This window comes from Salminus brasiliensis, chromosome 19 (genome assembly GCF_030463535.1).
Source record: "Salminus brasiliensis chromosome 19, fSalBra1.hap2, whole genome shotgun sequence".
Lineage (NCBI taxonomy): Eukaryota > Metazoa > Chordata > Actinopteri > Characiformes > Bryconidae > Salminus > Salminus brasiliensis.
The window spans coordinates 30,986,248-31,004,097 of NC_132896.1; the positions used below are offsets into that span (position 1 = coordinate 30,986,248).

Genomic DNA, 17,850 nt, shown 5'->3' on the forward strand with positions numbered 1-17,850 from the left:
TATCCATGCTAGGCTAATTCAACAGACAGTCATTTACATTCAACTGCATTTAGTAGACATCCAGATAGATGTTAGCTGAATGTCAGGTGAGCATCTACGAGACATCTATAATGGCCCATCCAAGTAAAGTGATACCAGAAAACGGTAGTGGATTGCCAGCTTGCAGTATCAGTATTGCTATCGGACATGTAAAGTGTAAACTGACGTTTCTCAATAAATGCATTCTTTAGCACCTTCAATGAAAATGGATGGACTATTGTTTGCCTCACTCTACAGTGAGATTGCAGTGTGATTGCTCTACGCTGTGTGGGGCTGTAATTACTGGACTACAGGCTAACAACCTACAACGCTCTGTCCCAGGCCAGCAGCTACTGACTGACCTAAACTGCCTTGGCAACAAAAAGTCAATCAGAAATCAGCTACATTGGCAGTATTACAGATCTGGCTGCTCAAGGAAACTCTGCTGATTGGCAGTGTGGTGGCGCCGAGGTACCGGAGGAGGGTTGAAGTGAAATGCCAGCAGGAATTCTTTGTCACTGTTTACTCTCAGTGCTGCCAACTGTCAAAATCTGAGCAGAGATTCGCTCATTTAAGGATTATTGTCAAGACTGTCCAAGTCCAGGACTGAAAATGACTGAATCTGAGGCACTTGCTTGTTTTTTTTTTCTCCACATATGAGTGTGTTAGCTCTAAAGCCACGTAAATAACAAAACAGTTTTATTCGTCGCTGCACCAGAGCAAACACACTGACTTCAATCAGCATGTCCCTCACATAAGAACAAAAAGCCACATCAACACCAGCGCCGCTCCACGTCTCGCAGACAGACAGACAGCCGGCGAAGAACTGCAACATGGGTAATTCTAGCAAGAAAATGTCAAAAACTGCCACAATAAAGGTGTTGAGCACTTGAAAGAACTCTTACAACTGAGTACATACGAAAAAACACACAGAGAAAAAAACTTGTCAAGTGGAGCTTCAAAGCCACTGCAACATTTTCGTCATTACCTAGAGTTAGATGATGGGCTCTTTTTTTTTCTTGTGTTTTTTTTTTTTTCCAGACACTAGCTGGAGTTTGGGTTGTTGGAGTCACTGCTCTGTCTCTTGGGCCCAAAAAGCACAGAGGCAGAATGAAAAGCATGAAGAATGAAAGAGAGCTGGGGAGAAAAGGTAGCAGCTGGGTTCTCTGGACTGTGTGAGCAGTTTCACTGACAGATGTCAAGACTGCCAGAGCTTCACATTACTGTTTTACCTGCTTCTGATATGAAGGTCTGTATGAGATAGGGAGAGAGTGTGTGTGTGTGTTGTGTGTAAGTGTGTTCCTTATGATTTTATAGTAAAAACAGGGCTGGCCTAAAATATAAGAACCAGAAAAATGGTCTAAGTTATTTTTTTAAGTGATTTAAAAAAAAAATGGACGTTAAGGTTATGAGGGATGGGAATTTCCTGTTACCTACTATCTGTTAGAATTATATATCCAAATTGACACAAATTAATTAATTAATCAATTAATTATGTTAGATTAACTTTCAGTACAAGTTGATGTGGCCTTCTCCCGTTAAGTTACTACTGTGGAGATACAAGCCAATGCAAATGTTGTGGAAGGACCTAAAAAGAGGAGTCCAGGACCGGAGGCCCCTCAGTATCACTGGGTTGAAGCAGTTTTGTGAGTCTATTATTTGAGCTCTGTTTATCATGTTGATGATCGATACAGTATTGCAAGACATATTATTGGGATACTTGGATATATCAATATTTTTATACACCCCTGCTAAACACTCCCGCTTGTCATTGCACCTCAGTGTTTCTTGTCTGAGGTCAGTGTATTTACGGGGAATAAATATGTCCGGATTCTTTTGTCTTTGCTCAGTGTTGTTTGACTTAATTGTCTATCCCTCTTTTTTTTAGCTACTCTGTGCATTTGCTGCTCGGCTCAGTTTGCTTTGTTAGTTTGAGTGTGTTCTGTCGTGCTGGTGCTCTGTTTAACCTCACTTTTCCTGATTTTTGATCTTTGTTCCTCTGCTAAAACAGACTTTTGCTAGTATGCCCCACCCCCCCTGAAGACTAGAACATGGGAGCCCCAATGTGATAAAATGATGAACTTTACTGGTTTATATGGACTTTAATAAGTAGCATAACTTGTACCAGGGCCCTGATTTTACCATATGATACTGCTACATTAAAGTGATTTCAAAAAGAAAAAACTGCATACATGGAGATACAAGGTTTTTGCATGACAATGACAATATGGGACTTTCTTGTATACTTAAGTATGTAAAGCGTGACTGGCCACTGAAAACATGTATCTCCAAAATGGTGACTATACAGAAGAAAGCAAAATGTGACTCTGAATAGAAATCAGTGTAAAATAAGAGTGTATTGCATGTAATTTAGAGCATTTCTATTGGTCAGAATTAGTTACATAGTGTAGAGGAGCAGCTACAGGGTTCAAACCATGGAGAAAACTAACTATATATAAATAAAATAACTACGAGATCCACTGATGACCTTTCATGCTGACTTTGTATAAAAACAAGTATGTGTGGGTGTGTGAGACATGAACATGATATATATATATATATATATATATATATATATATATATATATATATATATATATATATATGCGTGTGTGTGTGTGTGGAGCACCGAATGCCACACATCAGCGAATGGCCTCTACTCTGACAGCCTAGAGTGACAGAAAAGCTGCCTTCCTCAGAAATGGCAGAATGAATAAAAGATAAATGGCCGTCTCTCCCTTTCCCAAGAGAAATGAAGGTCAGTGGTGTGTGTGTGTGTGTCTCACCAGGACTTCACACACTTCCACTTTGAACATGATGAGGGGGACCTAAATTATTACACATATTCTGTTGATTCTTGTATAGAAGGTCCTAATGTCTGTACCGCTGCAAAGTGGGTTGCTATGGGAGCAGTTAAAGCACAGTCATGCTCACCGTAAAAAAACGTCCCGTGCTGAATTAATTAGCTCTTCCTTTATCACTAGCGATTTTACCATGCATGGAAAATTGCATTATGCATCATTACCAGGCGTGCCGATGTGAAGTGTTGCTATGATCTATCAACCTCGCAGGGTATACACGTGAAGATCGCAAAGGTCCAACTGAATACTATAATCATGAGTCTAAGTGCTCTTCAGATTACACTCCAACACACTCCAGCATGCTTGTTTACTGTTTGTTTTAAAGGACCTTGTAGTCTTTATATCCAGCGTTCAGACCTTCAGGAAGGGAGTTGACCACTTTTGGAACTTTTCAGTTTGAGTTCAAGAGGCTGTAATTGATGTTTTGTCAGTGTACATTTACATTTACCTTTACCTTTACAGCATTTAGCAGACGCTCTTCTCCAGAGTGACTTACAAAAGTGCTTTGCAATTTACTCAAGAAATACCTCAGCTAGTTTAAATAGACTAATAATTCAAAGATGCCTCTAAGTTTAGACTCTACTAAACACAAGTCAGTAAGGAGATAACTCTGCTATTCGTCCAAGTACTCTCAGAAGAGGAGGGACTTCAGTCTGGGTTTGAGGACAGCGAGCGTTGGACTCTGCTGTTCGGACACCCAGGGGAAGTTCATTCCACCACTTCGGTGCTGGACAGGAAAAAGCCTGGATGCTCGTCTTCCGAGGATTTTGAGGGATGGCGGGTCGAGCCGAGCCGTACTTGAAGCTCGAAGGGCTCTTGGTGCAGATCGGCTTTTGACCATAGTCATCAAGTACGGAGGGGGTGGCCCGTTCTTGGCTTTGCAGCATCAAGGTTTTGAATCTGATGTATATATATATATATATATATATATAAGAAAGTCCCATATTGTCACTGTCATAAAAAAACCTACAGGATTTTACACTAATATGACGAGTTACGCAGCATTACAGAGTCTTCACAAGCATTGTCCAGCCCAGTGTCCAGACACAGATGCTGACACAGATTTGCAAATGCAGATAGAATAGAATAGGACTCGCTGGAGTAGATAAACATGAACCTATGGGCACCATGCTGCCTAATGCCAGTCGTGGGCTAGAGGGGTATACAGCCCCCCAGCATTGAACTGTAGAGCAGTGGAAGAACTGTGTTCCCTAGAATGATGGCTGGTGCTCCATCCAGTACTTTTGGGATGAGGGGTGGCGTGGTGATCATCCAAAAATATATATATCTCACTAATGTTCCTGTTTTGCAATCAAATTAAACCCTCACAGCAATGCTACCTTCAGAATCCTTCTTCCCTGGACAGTAGAGACAGTTACTCCAACAAAAGCAGGATGCAGTCGTAGTGTGTGTGTGTGTGTGTGTGTGTGTGTGTGTTTGTATGTAAATCCAATTCTATCCTTCCTGTCCAGTCTTCCACAATCACTGATCCTCTAAACACACGTAAGACAGTAATAGCGCTAAGGCTATTTATCATGAATCCATCACTGATGCTGCATATCTGTCTCATTTCAGTCAAGATGTATGGGAGTGCATGTGCAATGCCCCATTAGTAATGACAAGGTGTCCACTGACTGTCCTGCATTCCATCGGAGTGTGTTACTGCATAATTGAAGGTGTGACAGTGTTGTTCACGCATGTCCCCCCATTGTCTGGGGTGATGGGCTGTCACTGCTACAGCTGGTTGACCATCCTGATGAGAATTCTGCTAGTCACAGTCTTCGGTGAGGCTTGGATAATGTGTGATGACCTTGTACCTGAAGGTGGTGAACAATCCTAGGCCCCCCAGTGTCTTGAGGGATACTAATAGTGCTAGTATTTCACCAGTTTTGGAAAGATTTGTTCCCAAATTTCCAAAGTACACAACTACAAATGATGGGGCTCAAATATTTGTTTTCCAGTAAAAACCTTTTTGTGGCCAGGGTTATGGTGGGTCATATACCCCCAGGACAGGGAGTCAGTGCATTGCAGGGTACCAAACACACTCGTACCCACGAGCAACTGTGCATGGCCAATTCACCTGCCATGTGTGTGCTACGTTGATTCCCATCTGGATCGACCATGTCTGTGTTTGTCTCTGTTGTCCTCTGAGAAAATGACTGAGACTAAATTACCTGCTGCTTTTCTACTGTTGAACTGTGGACAATTCAGCATGTCCAATATGACCACACATTTCCCAAGTAGCTATGACACACCAACCCAACACTTGTGTTTGTTCTTGTTCCTTCATGTTCATCTGGACGGTGTGCTCTGGCCTTTAGAGAATGAAAGTGGTGTGTGTATTCAACCAGTACCAGGTCAAGAGGTCAAAAGCTAATGTTTCTACTAGTCCTACCAGAAGACATGAGCACCATAAAGCATAAATTTAATCTTGACCAATAATGAATAATAAGATGAGGAGCAATGTTAACAAGCTAAAATCGTTGTTGATAGACACAGTCTTTGGTGTAGGGACTTGCAACATGTGGATTCTCTCAGAGAGGGGTGGAACCAATCTCCCCTCGGGCAACCAGCAGAACCAAACTGGTGGCGGTGAGTGGAAAGAAGAGAAAGATGTGGCATTGCTTCTGAAACTGGCAGCAAAAAACGCAGACACGGGTTTCTTGGTAGACCTTTTGCTAATGCTGGAGGCTTTCTGCCCTCCAGTCAGGCCAATGTACCCGTTTCCTTCTGCTAATCATGCACAAATAGCAGTGTCTCCCCAAAGTTTCCCAAGCTATAGATCTGCAGAATCTGATAAAACCAGCTTATCTGATTTGAATGAAGTGCTTCTTGATGCAACACTAAGTAGTAAGAAAGCACTCTGGGATTGCAACAAGTGGCCCCAGACATGACTGGCAAGGAAACGATACAAGGAACTATCAAACAGATTTGGCGATTGCTTCAACGGATGCCAAACTTCGCTCAGAATTGAATCTAAAAGCGTCCTCAAGCTGCACCAACGAAAACAATTCCATGCCAACTGCGAGAGCAGCCTGAAGTGATCTGTTTAAACATGTGTTTAAAATTTTAAATGAAGCACAAAGGAACCAGTAGACCCAGAAGAGCGAGCCACGGAAAAAAGGAAGCTTCATCTTTTTCCTCTCTGTTTGGCAGCAGCAGCACAGGCCACTGAGTTTCTAATTAATTCAATAAATGCCAACGAGAAAAGACGGCAGAAAGCTCTGTTGATATCTCGCTGGCTGTTCCTTCAGATGACATGTTTTACTTACATATTACTTCTCCTAGTGGACTGAGTTTCGATGTTTCTTTTACCGGACGACCCTGGGAGCATGGAACTGGCTTCACCTTTACTAAGGAACGCTCACTATCTCCAAGTATACTGCACAGAAAACTGCACAGACCTGAAACAGATCAAGCAGAAAAGCCTCATGAAAGAGCAACCTCCTTTCCTAGTCCCTTTTATTCAGTGGCACCAAAGCCCAGGAGTCAACCTTCCAACCCTTGTCCAAAGTTCTTGCGCAGGGTAATAGGGCAACGATGCACTAGCCCAAGGTTAAGTATCTAGTTCAAGAGCACAACTTCAGCAGTAGGGTGAAGAAGAATAACCCTACAACCTGCAGCCCTCCAGTGCTGCACCATGTTAAGACGCCTTGGCCAACTCAGTGCCCTGGGAAGGCAACAACTCTTCAGTTCCTGAGGCACAGTGCTGAGCCACTGGTTCCAGTTTCCCTCATCCTCTCTTCATGCACCTTCTGGTTCTCTCTACATTTTTCAGAGCGTCCCACAGGTGGGGGAAGGCTGCGTTTGAAATCCGGCCATGTTTTATTAATGGGATGTTTGCAGGCGCTGGGCAACAAAGCCTGCACCTCTCCACCATGCCTGGCCACCCTACAGTGCGAGGTCCCACTGGAGACCTCTGCAGACTGTGTGCTCAATAACGAGCTCACCTGCCTGTGGGTTTCCTCTCCGATGGCAACCCTCCAACTCTCTGCAAGGGTATTATTTGGGTTCTCCCGGCGTGCCGTGGCTGCTGTGGCTGCTGCGAGTTTTCTCTTTCAGCATCTGCCCTCGAGTGGTGTCATTTAATTGACACTGTTTATGCCCCTCAGTTGCAACACTTTCCTTCACTCTTGGACGGAATTTTCTCCACAAGCCCAGGCATCTCTCCTGCTTGCTTCTGCAAACCCCGCTGCCTCCTGTACCAGACGTAATTTGATTTGCACACTCCTCTTTCTCCTGTCACAGGGTCGCTTTATTCTCTTTCCCTTCCCAGGTCCCTTTATCTGTGATCCCTCGCTTCCTGGAGGTAGCAGCAGCTTTGAGGAGCTCATTACCTGCCAGCAGACTTGGCTGGGGCTGCTCTTCAGACAGGAGGTGACAGTAGCATTAAAACGGCTCGCGGACTTGTTATCTCTGTGCTAATCTTGGAAAAGAACAATACTCTCTCGCTCTCATGTGGGGACTCTCATTCCTCCTGAAGCCCATGGGATGCAGAGACTTTACACACTAAAACTGGGCCATTTCAGGCACTTGTGGTCTCCCTGGATACCATGGAGAGAAAAGAGATAACTTTCATAACATTCCTATCTCCACAGTTTCCCCTGGATTAGCTATTAAAGAGAGCTTGATCTGCAAGTACCAGTGATCAGTCAATGATTAGAGAAGACTGTGCCTGCCAGTAGCACTGTAACTACAGATATGGATTTGAGGACTGTGGACTCAAGAGACTTCACAGTGGTATTACAGGTTGTATTGTCCTCAATAGCCAAACAGATGTGAGATGAGGGTTGTTTTAAGACGTCATTGATATCTTGAGAAATATTGTCGGTTCACGTAGCTACACTGTGAATGTGTGGAGCTAGAAAGGACTGTCTGGTTTGGACAAAGCCAGCTCATCAAGAAGTGAAGTATTTTGGCAAAGCACTGCCTTATAATAACCCACCTTGTGTCTCAAGGACAGGTTGACAGAATACTGGCAGCGGGGTTTCCAGTTATTTCACAGTGGCTTTATCATGTTCTGATATACAGTTTCAGATAAATTGACATGGTTATCAAGTCAAGTCAAGTCAAGTCAGATTTATTTGTATAGCTTTTTACAACTGTTGTTGTCACAAAGCAGATTTACATAATTAGTACTTAATAAAGGACAGAGACAGAGAAGAAAGATGAAATAACATGAAGGATCAAAGACCCCCCGTGAGCAGCCAACAGCGACAGTGGCAAGGAAAAACTCCCTCAGAGCTGGAGGAAGAAACCTTGGGAGGAACCAAGACTCACGAGGGGGACCCGACCCGACCTCCTCTGGTCAGAACAATTTAAACATTAATGATAAAAATTACCAAACCAGATACAGCAGATAGTTAATAGTGGTGATATTAATAGTGGCAGACAGCCACAAGTCCATCTAGGTTTCAACACGGCCACCAAACAGGCAGCAGCGGCAGGCGGGTGAGCCGCTGGTCTGCTATGGGTGGTGGAAATACACTTGATACATCTCGAGCACAAAGTCTAAATGAGCATGATTAATATATTATGATTAATCATTATTAATATATTATAATTATGCAGTTTAACAGTATAGATGGTTTGGTCATTTTTATTAATAATGTTTAAATAGTTCTGACCAAAGGAGGATGGGTCGAGTCCCCCTTGTAAGTCTTGGTTCCTCCCAAGGGTTCTTCCTCCAGTTCTGAGGGAGTTTTTCCTTGCCACTGTTGCCGTTGGCTGCTCACTGGGGGTCTTTGATCCTTCATGTCTTCTTATGTTATTTCTTTTATGTCTTTTACTAATGACTAATTATGTAAAGCTGCTTTGTGATGACAACAGTTGTAAAAAGCTATACAAATAAATCTGACTTGACTTGACTTGACTATGTGACGGCGTGGTTAAAGAGGTCTGTTAATTTGCTGTTTCAGCCAATTAACGAGGGAAATACACTTGAGTGTATCTTGAGCACAAAGTCTAAACGAGCACATGGACTGGCAATCTTACGGCAGTTTTTAGAGACTAGCTGTTTTGCTGGGGGAAGCAGGTTGGATAAACTGGTGGAATTAAACAGAATAGTACTGTTGAAAATGGCCGGTTACTTACAGCAATTTTTACATTGCACTCTTCCTACCATGTCAGGAGAGTCTATTTATCCTCTTCATATCCCCTTCCTCCGTTCCCTTTGTCTACCCATCATTTCTTTCTCTCTCATAGTGGAGTCTAGGAGATCCCCTGCTGGTCTTCATTACAGTAGTCCTGCTCCAAAAGTGGGTTTGTGTAATGACATGATGGAGGACAAGTGACCGGGAGAGAGAAGAGACACCTTTGTGATCATATCAGTGGGCGAGGGAGTTGAGAAACGGAGAAATAGAAATATAGAAATCTTTGTAGCAGACTGGGAGCGTGTTACTGTTGGCCGTACGGGCTGACATGATGGAGGACAAGTGAGTAGAGGGCTCAGCAGGAGATATGAGGAGCTATGCCTATGATCAAATCAGAGCAGAGCGAGAGGGACTGTAATGATGAGGAAATGATGATGAATGCCTTGGAATGATGAAGAAGAAGATCCCTCACATGATGCCTCACCTATTAAAAATACTGCATATCCCGCAGTCCGTGAACTGGTTCAAACAACCTCTCCTAGGACCAAAGATTCACATGCAGGCTCATGTTTACATGTTTGCATGACTTACATTTACAGTTTAGAGCATTTAACCAGTCAACCACTGTAAGAGGAGGTAGCCTGGGAGACACAACGACACGCTGATGGTGAGTGTCAATGACTGGAGGACATGCCCAGTATATAAATAGATGGCACATTAAGAGGTTCCTCTACAGTTTTTAAATTAAAGAACCTTCTAATTAAAGGACTCAACATTTGTAGACACATAATCTGTGAATTTGTCTTTAGAAATCAGTGGTCTGGGGTTCACTTCAGGCGGACTCTGGTGAGGTCTGCTTCAGGTGGGGAAGTTATCCGGTCCTGGTGCAGTACTGCTCCAGAACTGCTCATGGCTAGCTGTGGAGTCAGGTGTGTGTGTGGTGATGAATGGTGTTGTGGGGGTATTGGCAGAGCGCTCACTCATGTTTCTATGTGGTCGCTTTAACAGGGCTTTAATTCAGGCAAATAAAGACATCAGTGAGGCCCTCTGCATGTCACTCTTCAAGGAGAGCTTGCCCTGTACAAACACCTCCTCCTCCTCCTCCACCACCACTCTGAAACAAGACGTAATTCTTTTTCTTTGGGCAGCATCTGTACGAAAATTGACCTTCATAAACATTCGGCTCCTTAGACTGAAACAGGAGGCTGCTCCAAAATAATAACTGATGGTAATCTGAGTTTTTCTGATCTCTGGAAAGCTGTGGAGCCATCAGAACTCATGACATGCTGATGTTTCCTCAAAAGACCGTTTGAGGCCTTGAGGAATAAAGGAAAATAGACAGTGTGAGAAGGGAGGGAGTGCAAGGAGAAAGTAAAAAGAAAGAGAACATTACTTTGAGGACAAGTCTCTCTGATGTTTGTTCTGATGTCTGCATGCAAAATTGAGGAATCTTGGATTTGCAGAGGCCTATTTATTGTGTTAAACAGTCAAATATCAAACAGACTAACAGGAACACATTCAGATACAATTGACAACTGCTGTTTTTCTCTGTCTCTGGCTGAGATTGGGACTTGCATGTTTACTGATACATGACTCGACTCGCCTTGACTTGTAAGACTTGCAAAATCTGAAAACTGAGAAAAAATATGAGAGCAAGTTTTATTTAAATGTGTTAAGTTTTAAATCCTGTTTCTTTAAAACTGTCTAAAATAGCTGTATTATTATGCATATTATTAGGCATTATGCCAGCAAGCATTCTTGCTATATATACAACAGACTAGCCCTAAAGTTCAGTTCTTCAGGCAGATTTTTCAGATTTTTCTGAGGTCAAACCTCACAGGTTTTTAGTAGAGATTCACATTTGTGCATCATTAAAATGGTATACTAACTAAACTCGACTCTGACTTGCACACCAGAGACTCAGGAGTCAGCTGTGACTCACATACCAGACCCAAGAGTTCACTTGCATGTACACTTGACTTAAGAATCAAGACTTGCATCCTAGAGACTCAAGACTTGACTCAGACTTGCACCCCAGAGACTCGAGACTCGACCCAAATCTGCACCCCAGAGACTCAAGACCTGACTTAAACTCTACACTCTAGAGACTTGAGATTCGGCTTGTATCCTAGAGAATCAAGACTTTACTCAGATTTGTACCCCAGAGACTTAATAATTGGACTTGTACCCCAGAGACTCGAGAACTGAACTCACACTCCTGAGACTTGAGACTCAACTCAGATTGAATCCTAGAGACTTAAGACCTAACCCTGACTCACACCCCAAAGACTCAACAAAATACATGGACTTGCACCCCAGAAACTTAAGATCTGACTTGAACTTGCACTTCAGAGACTCGAGACGCAACTTATCTTGCATCCTAGAGACTTGTACCCTAAAGACTTAAGAGTCAGTGTCAGCTTTCCTAGAGACTTGAGACTTCACTTGAAATTGGACCTGATAGACTCAAGGCCTGACTTGCACACAAGACTCACCACATGACTCGGACTCACACTGCAAAAACTTGAGATTCTCAACCCAGAAACTCAAGACCTCTACTCTTACTTTAGGTACTCAACTCAGACTTGCACCCTAGAGACTCAAGACTCACCAGGACTCACCAAATCCAAAGATTTGAGTGTTGACTTGGCGTTTTGTAAAAATTTCTGGCAAATGCTTGAATGCTTCATAGAAAGTAATTGGTTGCTGACCGTGATAGTCTTCCATTTACAAGTGACAAACATAGAAAACTACTTATGAGCACTATTAGATGCATCTTCCCTGAAATACCTTGAAGTTTCTGAATTATGTTTGCTCGATTGTCAAACAGAATGACTGTTAAGCGCTAATTTCCAAGTCCAAAAAACTTGGATTTGTGTTTTTGGATGGCAGATAAGAGAACCCTAACAAAGCAAAAATCCTTCACAAATGCAATGCCTTGTTCTAAAAAAAACAAAAAAACAAACAAAAAAAAACAATTGCAAGGTAAACTTATGTATCAGCGGAATACGTTTTGCACCCACCCACGTTTTGCACAGAATTTACTTGCACCCACTAATTAATTTTATAGCATACTGCAGTTCAGGGCTCTTCAGATGGAACATAATTCAAACTCACCATAAGAATCAGAATACAGCATGAATCAGCATACTTAATTAAGATTGATGAATGGCTGCTTTGAAGAACTGCAAAACCGTCGAATGACAAACAGGCAGCTAAACAGCAGTTGGCATTCTTTGTTAACTTTGGGTGTGATGTATTTAGAAGTACTGTGCTGCTTGATCACAGCCAGTCCTGCATTGAAGTGCTACTGATAAATTGACATTTTAACAAAATACTAGATGCTGCAACAATCCTCTGTTCAAATACATAGGACTATGACCACATATTCTACCTATTTGCAGGACGATTTCTTTTAGATGCAAATATATATTTCGTTACAGACTGTTTGCACAATTGTTTTTTAAAGTAGATGAGCATCAGCGAACAACAATGAACACAAAACAAACAAGTTACTGATCTTGAGTCTCTATAATGCAAGTTGGTTTGTGAGTCTTTGAGCCTCAAATCTCCAAGTTGCAAGTCCAAGTTGACTCTCAAGTCTTTGGAGTGTGAGTCTGAGCCAAGTCTAGGATGCAAGGCTGAAGTGAGCCTAAAATTTCTATGATGCAAGTTCAAGTCAACTATCAAGGTAAATTTTTGAGGCTCAATGATGCAAGTCCTAGCTAGGTTTCAAATATCTGGGGTGCAAGTTGATTTGATTCGTTGGGGTGCAAGTCTGAGTCAAGTCTTGAGTTTCTAGGTTGCAAGTCCACATTGACTCTTGAGTCTTTAGAGTCTAAGTCAAGTTTCGAGCATTTTGGGATGCAAGTCCACATTCACCTTCGAGTGTTTAGAGTCTGAGGGCATTTTACTTATAATTGGTCTGCTGTGTCCGAATCAGTTGTGGTCATTTTCCCCTTGATTTGGTTTGTTTTCACACAGGGGAAAAGCTCAGCTTTAGGGGCAGTGGTGGTTCATGTTGGTTCATGTTAGCATGTTAGGTTATTGATCACATCTACTATCTACTAAGCTGTCACTGTTGGGGCCTTGAGCAAGGTGAAAATGGGAGAGAGAAGAACCCGAAGACCCAAAATGTTTTTTCAATGCCATTGCCCCAGTTAACTCCTTTGGCACCTTCTTTGTTCATAAGAGCTCAACATGTCCTATATGTAGTTCACCATTATTTAATGATACTAGGGCCATTTCTGTAAGCAGTTCATTGCATTGCATGTACTGTACATGTCTAGCAACATCTACCATACACTTTCCCTCTCCTCAGTGCAAAGCAGAACGCTAGTCAGAGAGGTTAACTGAGCTTTAACAGCAAATACTTTGAGGTGAAAACATGTTTGGGCCCATGGACACATCAGAATACAGCAAGCAGTTCTGCCCACGAGAGGTGCGAATGTTGAGTTGCTGTAAGCCTTTGGACAGCTGTGTCACTCCCTTTCTTTTATTTTTTTTTGACCAAAGAGACGGCTCTCAGCATCAAGGCTAACCGCTTATCAAAAGTGTGGGTTTTTCACACTGTGTGACAGCAGTGTCTTTTGTGTTTGCAGTGGGGAAATAAAAAGGTGTGACATGTGACGCTTTGCCCAGTGGGTTTGAACTTCGAAGACAAAGCACTGCTGTTTGCTTTTGATTGGCGCGTCTATTTGTGGAGCCTGCACAGCTTCTGAACCCATTAATGATTGCATGTTAATTATGTACTTCAAAGCGCGTAATTAGATCTCTGCAAAAAAAAAAAAAAAAAGGGAAAGTGCGTGCGGATCATACGACTGCTGGAACAGTGTCATAATATAACAAATTGGCCAATTAATGCATTTTTGATGCAACAGCCCTCCTGGTGCAATAACATGACAGAAGATCAACATCAGCAAAAGAAGTTCTAGGTAGGTGACATGAGAATATGGGAAAGCAGATTAAAGGGGTGTAGGAATGTAGGAAACAGGCTCATCTCTGTTTGCGCTACTTGTCGTTTATCTGTTTATAGGGTTTCCGGAGACTCGGACTTGGGTCCTAGAAACTCGAGACTAAACTCAGACCCACAATCCAAAGACTTAAGAGCCAACTTGGACTTGCACCTTAGAAATTCCAGACTCTGCGTTTTCAAACCTGCACTTTTTCCTCTGGTAAATCAGACTAAATTGGACAGGTGTGAATACAGTAATCACACTTGATTGTGGAACAAAACAACCACACAGAGACTCTTAAGAAGAACAGGTCTGAGCCCAGTCCGAAGTGAACTCCGTAGTGGTTCTGTTAAAACTACAAGATCCTCGAGGATGTTTTAGGGGTTCTTCAGTCTGGAACTGTGGAGGAACCTTCAAGGAACTGTTTATTCTAAAAGATCTTTCTTAAAGGTTCCTCAAAGCACCTTAAGAGGTTCCTGTACAGTTTTAAATTAAAGAACCTCCAAAGGTTCCTCCAGGAACTCATATTTTTAACAGTGTACCTCACAATTTTGAGCGACACAGCTCCCACAGCCAGGTGTTAAAGAATCACTTTTGCAAATGTCCGTGTGAAGACCCTTTTTAAAGTTCCAAGAATTTCCACATAATATAAAGGTTCTGCACCAAATTATATTTCTTCTAAGAACTGCACATCCAAACCAAAACCTACAGTATTTAGGCACCATCTCTAGAGGAGTGTGAGCTACTTGAAATGAAGAGGCTGACTTTAGGTGCATGTCTGAAGCTATAAGAAATGGAAGCTATCAATTTGCTGTTGCTTGAAACAGTTTCTGTTCCTTGGAGTGGAAGCAGTTTGGCACAGCTCTTGCAGAGTTATGTGAATCCTACTTCATAACAGCATATTGGAAACTGCTATGCTGCACATTTACCCTGTATTCAAATGATAGCTCTGGGAAATGTCTATTTCTAACGGCATTCAGGCCGACTGAGTTGAATGGAGAACACAAAGCCGGGACAGAGGAACAGACATATTAGCTATCACACTAAGCAAACTCTTTGTAGTTACTGTATCTAGATTCACATATCTCCAATTCAATGAGCATTTCACATTATTGCAGCAAATCCCATGTCAAAATATGACAACACAAAGTAAGGGGCAGAAGAACACAGCTTGTAGCTATGGTAGCATGCTATGCTAACTTGCTCCAATGGTGGATTCTAGCTCATAGGACTAAATTACTCAACATCAGTTTCTGATAATAACATATAAAAAATGGACATATGTCTTGGTTTGAGTTTGAAAGATGACCTGGTTTTGACCAAGCTGGTCATTAAGCAGGTCATCAAGGTTAACGAACTTGGTCAGGCTGGTCATAATGATGGACAATTTAAGACCAACTTGTCCATCAAACTCAAACGATTGCCAAACTTGGTCATATTTGTTAGTCATTTTGTTAAAGGAAGTCATGCAATATTTTATAAGCTACATCCGACCTACAACAGCAAGACCAAGCCGTCAACCCCAGAAAAGGTAGCCCAGGAGGAACAACCACACACTGATGGTGAGTGATGAGGTAGGAACCACCCAATATCCAAATAGTTGGTGCCAGGAGCCAATGGGAAAGGTGTTTGTGCAATACATCATCTGAGTAAGACTATAATATCTCTCCCACTGGCTCCTGGCACCATTTATTTGAATACAGGGCGTGTCCTTTAGGCACTGACACTCTCTGTCAGTTGTGTATTTTTGCATTGTCTTAAAGTTGTAGGTTGTAAGAGCAAGGTACCCTTTTCTGTGTTGGATCTAGGCTGGTTGTATTCCAGGGTTTACTCTCATGCTACCATGGGAATGCACTGTCAGTGTTTGTTGCAGAACATTTAGCACTGTCACTAGAGGGAAAGTAATTGGAAGGATTCAAGAAAAAACTGTAAAATATCAGTTTCCCTGCAGAGGTTTTTGTTTTGGCACAAAATCTGTAGAATAATGGTGTTTTTCTGCAGAAAAAAAAAAATCATTCCAAAGACTTAAGAGCCAACTTGCACTTGCATCCTAGAAATTCAAGACTCTGCGCTGTCACGCCTGCATTTTCACCCTTGGTGAGATTTGTATAGGCAGGTGTGAATACAGTAATCACACTTAGTTGTGGAACAAAACATCCACACAGAGACTCTTGAGAAGAACTGGTCTCGGCCCAGTCTCAAGCAAACTCTGGAACAGTTCGGTAATGGTGACAATGTGATCTGACCTCGATCCGACCCAACTATCAGGTGTACACTGTTAAAAGTATCCTTAAGGAACGTTTAGGGGTTCTTCAATTTGAAACTGTGGAAGAACCTTTTCTTGAGGGTTCCCTTTAGAGGTTCATCCACTCTTTTTTTCCACTGAATTCGAATGAATTGACTTGAATTAAGCATTTTTTCTTTGGCAGCCATTTCCATCTGCCAGTCATTTGACCATTTCTTTTTACAGAATAGACCAGCTAAACCATCACATCGATCGATTTTAGGCTCACTTCTGCCTTGCCTCCCTGCATCCTAGACTTGGCTCAGACTCAAACTCCAAAGATTTGTGAGTCAACTTGGACTGGCAACTTAGAGATTTGAGGCTCATTTTGGACATGCATCACAGAAACTCAACTGGACAGGGTGACTCGACAACAAAAATCCCTTTTGCTGGTCAAGAGTTAACCTGGCCATGCTGTTTCTGTTTCAGCAGGGTGGATAGCGGATGGCTATCTTGGGTCACATGATATCCTTTGGTAAAATACCAATTTGTCCTACTTACTCATATCTGAGCTAGCAGTTTTCACCATCATGTACTGTAATGTACTGTAACTGTAATCAAACACTGGGCTCCTCTCAGTAACAATATGTCTACCATGTGCAACCTGGAATGGACTAACTGAAGAACTGTCACTACAGAAGGCTCACAATCTGTTCACGTAAGTGTATCTCTTTCTGGGGCAGCCGCAGTCTTTTCTTTTTTCCCTTTTCCTTTTGACGGTGACAACACTCGAGAACATTTCGCCATTGGACTTGTTCAAAAGTGACACCAGCGCTAAGACAAAGACTTCTGCTGTATGCTTAAGGACAGGCAGGGACGTGCAGGAGCTTTTAAAACCCTTCAACTGTCTCAATCGCAAAATGTCACAAAGACCCAAGCTTACTCACTAAACTCCATCCCGGGGAAGAGGATTTGAGCGTAGAGCCACCCAAAGAGGAGCTCAGCACCTTCACCAGTCTGTTATCAGCCGTTCTCACATTACAGCCTTGATTTGCCTAAAAGCTGCATTAAAGCTTTACTGCTGTCTCCTTGTCAGCCTGAAGCAGACGCATGTGTGTGTGTGTGTGTTCTGTGGAGTCATTTCTCTTGAATGTCTTTGGGATACAAGAGAAGGTAGAAGCACTTATTGTCCCATAAAGTCACGTATTGTAGTGATGCAGCATGAGAGAAAGCTTATGCGTATAATTTAGCTACTTCGGAAGGTCAATGCCAGGCTATAATACAAGGTAAACAGTGCAGAGTGGCAAACCTGAAAAAGCGAGCTTCTTTGGAATGCGTTAAACGAGAAAAGAGAAAAAGCTTGCAGGCAGTGCTTTTAAGAGAGGACAATTGCTGTAAAATTCTGCTGTTAGCCTTGTCAAACCTGCCTACCTTTTAGGAGCGTTCTTCGCAGTCGGAGCGCTCAGTGCCTCGGGCTAGCTAGCGTCCTGTCAGAATCAGGGGAGGGGAGTGATGGAAGACCGACCACATTCTCAGAGTTCTCCCTGTTTGTGGAGAGGGGGAGATAAAGCCCAGAGCCTAACCTTTGTTTACTCTCAAGCTTCTTCCAATAGGGCGGCATTTAAATGACTGTCAGGTCTGTTTTGTGCAAAAAATAAATAAATAAATAAATAAATAAAACAGAAAATACCCAGCTTTTT

At 42.5% G+C, this 17,850-nt stretch overlaps 1 protein-coding gene across 3 annotated transcripts in view; it reads right to left on the minus strand.

Annotated features, from left to right (window-relative positions):
* Positions 1–17,850, minus strand: part of fstl5 (follistatin-like 5) — a 178,200-nt gene that overhangs the window by 86,841 nt on the left and 73,509 nt on the right. The gene's annotated exons all lie outside the window — the stretch shown is intronic.